Source organism: Psammomys obesus, unplaced genomic scaffold (genome assembly GCF_907164565.1).
Source record: "Psammomys obesus unplaced genomic scaffold, mPsaObe1.curated_primary_1811, whole genome shotgun sequence".
Lineage (NCBI taxonomy): Eukaryota > Metazoa > Chordata > Mammalia > Rodentia > Muridae > Psammomys > Psammomys obesus.
In genome coordinates, this window is record NW_026586173.1 from 3,812,774 (window position 1) to 3,819,114 (window position 6,341).

Consider the following 6,341-nt stretch of genomic DNA (forward strand, 5'->3'; position numbering starts at 1 on the left):
CTGAATGTGGCCTTCCTGAATTAAAAAGGGCATTTTTACAAATGTGGCACCATGCAGACATGGGTCAGCGGACACATACTGCTTTTCACGCAAGTAGACAATTGTCCTTTGTGGGTGGTTTGGAAATCGCCCTGCTCTTTGTTTGGCAAAATTCAGACTTGCAATTCAGACTGAAGTGATCCCAGGGCGAGACCACAGAGATTATGTACGCAACCACTTCAGTGGTATAGGCAGGCGTCCCGAGGCACAGAAAGTGGCTGGTTTAGTTAGCATCAGCATATCGCTCCCTCAGCCAGCGGGAGAATCCAAATAGGAGTTTGAATGTTACTGTCACAGGCTTAGCTGTGACCTCCAAGGCTTATGCACAGAAGCCCTAAGACCTGACACCATGAGATCTGACCAGATTTGGCGTCATGGGGTCAGTAGAGTAGGTTCTAACGCAGCCTGATGGATTTCTGAGAAGAGGAAATCACAACTGAGAAGCGCAGAAGGCGTTCTGTGGGAAACCCAAGGGAAACAGGGCCTCCATGTCAAAGAGAGACCTCAGAAGCCAGTCCCAGCAACTCAGACTTGCAGCCTCCTCAACTGTGAAGAATCAGTTTGAGTTGTGTACGCCACTCAGTGTGCGGCAGGTTGCTATGGCAGCCCTAGCAGGGGGAGACCAGAGTCCTCACCACAAGGCTCCTGCTGCTGTGGTCTTTGGCAGCCTGCACAGGTAAGTGCGATGGGCTGTCCGACAGTTCTCTGCACGTCCTTGGCTGCTGGGAGAAGGTTGGAATCTGCGTGTCTGGTGAGTATGACCTTTGACAGAGCAAGGCTCTCATCCTCACAGAGAGCATTCTCGAGATGACGATTAGCCTGGTCTGTCTGTACAATTTACAGCACCACCCAGACAATTTGGAAGGTCGATTCCGTGATGTCCATACTTGACAATAACGATGCTGACGATTTAATTGGTATACAATGCTTGTCCCTATTACAGGTTTATGTGTCATAACTCCCCACCCCAAACATTGTTTTTTTTTTTTGTTTGTTTGTTTTTTTGTTTTTTTGTTTTTTTGTTTTTTTTTACCGTGGACAAAGAACATAGTAATGGATTCACTGCTGTATTAGATAATGAAAAGAAGCATTATCAGCAGCAAGCTGAAGAGTTTCTCCGCTCCTGCGCGGGCCAAGGGTCCTTTAACCGGGCTCCCGGAGTCTCTCAGTCAGGCTCCCGTTGACACACTGCCACCTGGTGGAGCAGGGCCTGTGGATCAGCTTTTGCAGTCGGCGCTGCCTGTGTCTTGACATATGTTTATTCCTCTTCCCTGCTGATTCTCTGACAGCTGCCCAGATCCAAGGGGCGAACACAGCACAGGCGTGAGCCTCTGTAAAATGCCGAGGAAGACAGCGTTTTTCTCCGCTTCCCAAATTAACGAGATCCCCAGCTGGGTATCCTTCTTTCTGTGGAAGAAATGCTAGTTCCAGGTCCCCCGCGAACATCTCCTTCCTCACCCCAAAGTTTCTGTTATTTGTCTAGACTCCCAGGTATTTTTGTTTTTGCTCATTTTGAGACAAGGTCTTGCTATGTCACGCTGGCTCTTCCGAAACTCTCTTTGTGGAACACGCTGGCCTTGAACTCATAAAGATCCTTTGTACTACTACTCTCAGTTTATACATTGCTTCTGAAGCTCCTCTTTCATTTGATTCTTAAACAACTTATTTTTTTTTAAGTAGGGGAGTCTAGAGATTTAATTTCATTAAAAATAAGCATCTTGGGTATCAGTTGTGAACAGACTTGGGACTAAAGAAACAAAGACAGAAAGACCAGGGCAAATTTAGCAAGTTGGACTTAAAAGGCCCAGCACCTGGATCCCATGATATTTTCAGGGGCTCTCAGAACGCTTTCACTTAAAGTAAACATACCCCCCCAATTTTAGGTGAAATAAAACAAGCTTTTATTCTAAAGCAAATGCTTAATTCCATTTTAATACTTTAAAAATAACGTTTAGCTGAGCGTAGTGGCACATGCCTACAATCCCAGCACTCCAGAGACTGAGGCAGAAGGATCATGAGTTCGAGGCCAAGATGTGCTACAAAGGAAACTCCAGGCAAGCCTAATGAGATTCTATCTCAAGAAACCAAAAATGACTGACTAAATAAATAAATAAATAAATAAATAAATAAATAAATAAATAAGCGAATGCTATCACAATTCTTAATATTGTTTTAAAATTATTTTTATTTTGTAACAGGCTCCAAGACTGACGACTGATGGAAGTAACATTTGCACTTTGGAACCCAGCAATATCTGCCAAAAACAAACAAAAAAACAAAACAAACAAACAAAACCAAGAACAAAGACCTAATCCATCAAAGTCCTAAATGTAGTAACCTTGCTCTCCTGTAATTCTGTGCTCAGTCCTGGAACACCCAGGGTAGGACTAGCTGGTTAATGAAGACTTCCTAGTGGTTGTCTCTGGTAGATGCCTCACGACATTGTGTGTTTGAGTATCTGAAGAAGCCATGAAAGGGTACTGGATCCACTGGAGCTGGAGGTACAGATGGTTGTGAACCATCCAGTGTGGGTGTTGGGAACTGAACTTGAGTTGTCAGGGAGAGAGGCAAGCACTCTTAGCCAGTGAACTCTCTTCAGTTTCCAGTATTTTCATGGAGAAGTTCATAAGGCCAAATTGCCCATGACCTGAAAAAACTATCCTGCAATCCTATAAAAGAGATTTCTTTATTTTTGTCTTGTTTTGCTCTTTTTTTTTTTTTTTCCAGATAGGGTTTCTCTGTGTAGCCCTGGCTGTCCTGGAACTAACTTTACAGACCAGGCTGGCCTCACAGAGATTTGCCAGCCTCTGCCTCCTGAGTACTGGGATTAAAGGCATCTGCCACCACTGCCTAACGTTATCTTTTTATTAATTTATTTTTAAAAATGTGTATTAATATTTTGCCTGCATGTATGTCTTGTGCCTGGAACTGGAGTTACAAAAATGTGTGAGCTGCCATGTGGGTGCTGGGAATTGAATCCGGTCCAAGAGAGATTCCGTAGAGAAGTCAATGATACATGAAAAAGCAACATGGAACTGTGGACAGAGGGCAATGTTTTTGTTTCTAAGTGGGATTGAAATAATGTTTGACTGAACACATCAGAAAAGCCAGAAAGTAATTATATGAGGGCTCAGACTTGAGGCACAAAGGATGCTCTAAAAGACCCCATGGAGCACCAGACATGGTGTCACATGTCTGTAATCCCAGCAATCACGGAGGCAGGGGCAGACAGATCTCTGTAAGTTTGAGGCCAATATGGTCTACCAAGTGAGTCCAGGACAGCTAAGGCTATGCAGAGGAACCCTGTCTGGAACAAACAAACCTACCCCAAGTAGATCCATTCCTCCATGGTTAGCATGCAGGGGAGTAATAAAGAGTATTTGAGGAAAAGAAATCATTTTGAGAAAAAATGAAAGCAGACTTAATATGCTTAATTATGTAAGAAAGCCTCATTCTCCTTCTTGGAAAAATGACTTAAAGGATGCCTATCACTGTGTTTGTTTGTTTGTTTGTTTGTTTGTTTTTAATCATGGAAGACCTTGTAGGCAGTGCTGTCGGCCTGGTGGTATGAAGGGATACTTAATAGTGGTTTCATTGTTTTTGTTCAATGATTTATTTTGTGGGATGGGGTAGTACATGCTGGCCTTGAAACTATAATCCTCCTGCTTCAACCTACTGTGTGCTTGGCCTACAGGCTACTACATCCAGCCTTCACTGTGGCTTTAGTTTGCTTGTCACTGATAACCAGTGAGGGTGAATATCTTTTCAGGTCCTCATTTGCCATTCTTGTTTGGTTGTTTTATTGTTATTATTTGAGAAATGTTTATTTGGCTCCCTTGCCTAAATAAATCAAAATATTAATTGTTTCAGCTAAAACCTAAAAGATTATTAGAAGAAAATGTGATGTCTTCTTGACTTTGGTTTGACAAAATGTTTTCCACGTGTAACACACAGAAAAGTCATCAAGATTTAGCCTTGTGTTTTCTGCTAAGAACTTTATGGGTTCACCTCTAGTATTTAGGATTTCAACTTATTTTGAGTGACTTCTCGTATATGTTGGGAGGTAAGGTTCCAGCTTCACTCATTTACATGTAGCAAGCTAACTATCTCAGCATAATTGCTTTCTCCAGTATTGTTTTCAAAATGGTTGTTCTTCCGCCTTGGAGTGGTCACCTTGCTGCTCATAGGTTATATGGACTTTTAGTTCTACACTACTCATCTGTATGTTCATCCTTTTCAGAAGCATACTTTCTTGATTACTCAATTTGCAATAAGCCTTTTCTGTTTGTGTGGTATGTGTGTGTGTGTACATGTGTGTAGAACAGAGGTCAATGTTGGTTATCTTCTCCTATCCTTTTCTAACTTTTATCTATCAAGGCAGCATCTCCCTGTGAACCTGGCTTTCCTTGAGTAACTGTCTGCCTGGCCATCCAGCACCAGCGATTTCCCTGTCTCCATACCCACCTTGCTAGTGATTCAGACACACAAGACTAGGCCTGTTTTTTTGTAAAGTGGTACAAAGGTTAGAGTCCAAGTTTTCATATTTGCATGGCAGGCATTTTCTCTACTAAGTCATCTTCCCAGTCCCTTCCTATAAATTTTGAAGCTGGAAAATGGTGAGTTCTAGCACTCTGTTCTTCCTTTTCAAAAGCACTTTCTTAATTTTGGGTTCCTTGCTGTTCCCTAAGAATTTTACACCTTTAATTCTAGCACTAGGGAAGCAGAGGCAAGCAGATCTCTGTGATTTTGAGGCCAGCCTGGTCTACAAAGAGAGTTCAGGATAGCCAATACTACACAGAGAAACCCTGTATCAAAAACAAAAACAAACAAAACAAAATAAAAAACCACAACCAAACAATAACAACAAAAATGTTAAAGAAGCTTGTTAATTTCTACAGAGGGATCAGTGGGTACTCAAGGGAGGATTCCAGTAAACTATAGGTTCATTTGAATAGTATTAGAATCTCAGTATTTTCTTTGGATTGTTTAATTTATTCATATTTAAGGTTATGATTGACATGAATTTACACTTGTCATTGTAAGAGTCTCTGTTTCTGTCACGGGAAATTCTCAAGTTTTTGTTAGCCTTAATGTCTTTAATAAAGCCAGTCTCTTATTGAGTGCTGTTGCTTCCATCTTGACCTTCAAGACTAGAGCTGTGGTGGGAACGAGCATGCCTGACCGTTGAACAACCACCATCACTGACTGACCTTCCACTTTCAGAGTCCTGAACCATTTTAAGTTTTATATCCAGGTCAGTCTCTCAATGTGGCCTTTTGTTGACAGTGTTAGTGGTGGATTTTGGATACTTAAGGAGCAAGACAAGCACAGGAGAAAATGATACATTAAACTGCTGCATTAGTTAGGATTTTTATCACTGTGAAGAGACACCACGACCATAGCAATTCTTATAAAGGAAAATATTTAATTGGGGTTGCTTTACAGTTTCAGAGGTTTTGTCCATTATCAATCATGATGGCAAGAAGCATGGCGGCGTGCAGGCAGACATAGTGCTGGAGAAGGAGCTGAGAGTTCTATATCTTGATCTGCAGGAAGCAGAAGGAGACTGGACGTAGCTTGAGCATATATGACCTCAAAGCCTGCCTACACAATGACACATTTCCTCCAACAAGGCCACACCTCCTAATAGTGTCACTCCCTATCAGCCAAGCATTCAAACACATGAGTATGTCTTCAATAGGGGCCGTTTCTATTCAAACCACCACAACTATTTTTTCCTATTATTATTATTATTATTTTTATTATTATTATTATTATTGTTATCATCATCGTCATCATAATCATCATCATGAGACAAGATCTCACCATGTAGCTTATTATGTAGAATTACTTTGACTTTCTTCCTGTGCTTCTTTGCCAGAAACCAAGAGTATTCTTTTTCAACACTGCTCTTGCCGAGGACGCAAGTTCAATTCTAAGCATTCACACCAGGTGGTTTACAACCGCCTGTAACTCCGGCTCCAGGGGCACCTGCACTTGAGTGCACATACCACTGCAATATATGTAATTAAAAATAAATATAAATATTAACAAATCTAATGCCTTCTGCTTTCTTCTTCTCTTCTCCCTCCTCCTCCTCCCACTCCCCTGCCTCAGTGAGTTTCTTGCATAGTAACTGGATCAGTGACACCACCTTCATCTGACAGTAGGAAAAGTCTGCTATTTCTCCTCTGGGAGCCACAGCTTCTGTTGCCTAACAAATAGTCATTTTGGAAAGTCAGTTGTTTGCAAGGGCTTTCTTTCTTTCTTTCTTTCTTTCTTTCTTTCTTTCTTTCTTTCTT

At 41.6% G+C, this 6,341-nt stretch overlaps 1 pseudogene; it reads left to right on the plus strand.

Annotated features, from left to right (window-relative positions):
* Nucleotides 1-527: 527 nt before the first annotated feature.
* The window catches only part of LOC129672046 (histone RNA hairpin-binding protein-like), a 13,703-nt pseudogene continuing 7,889 nt past the window's right edge, over nt 528-6,341 (plus strand).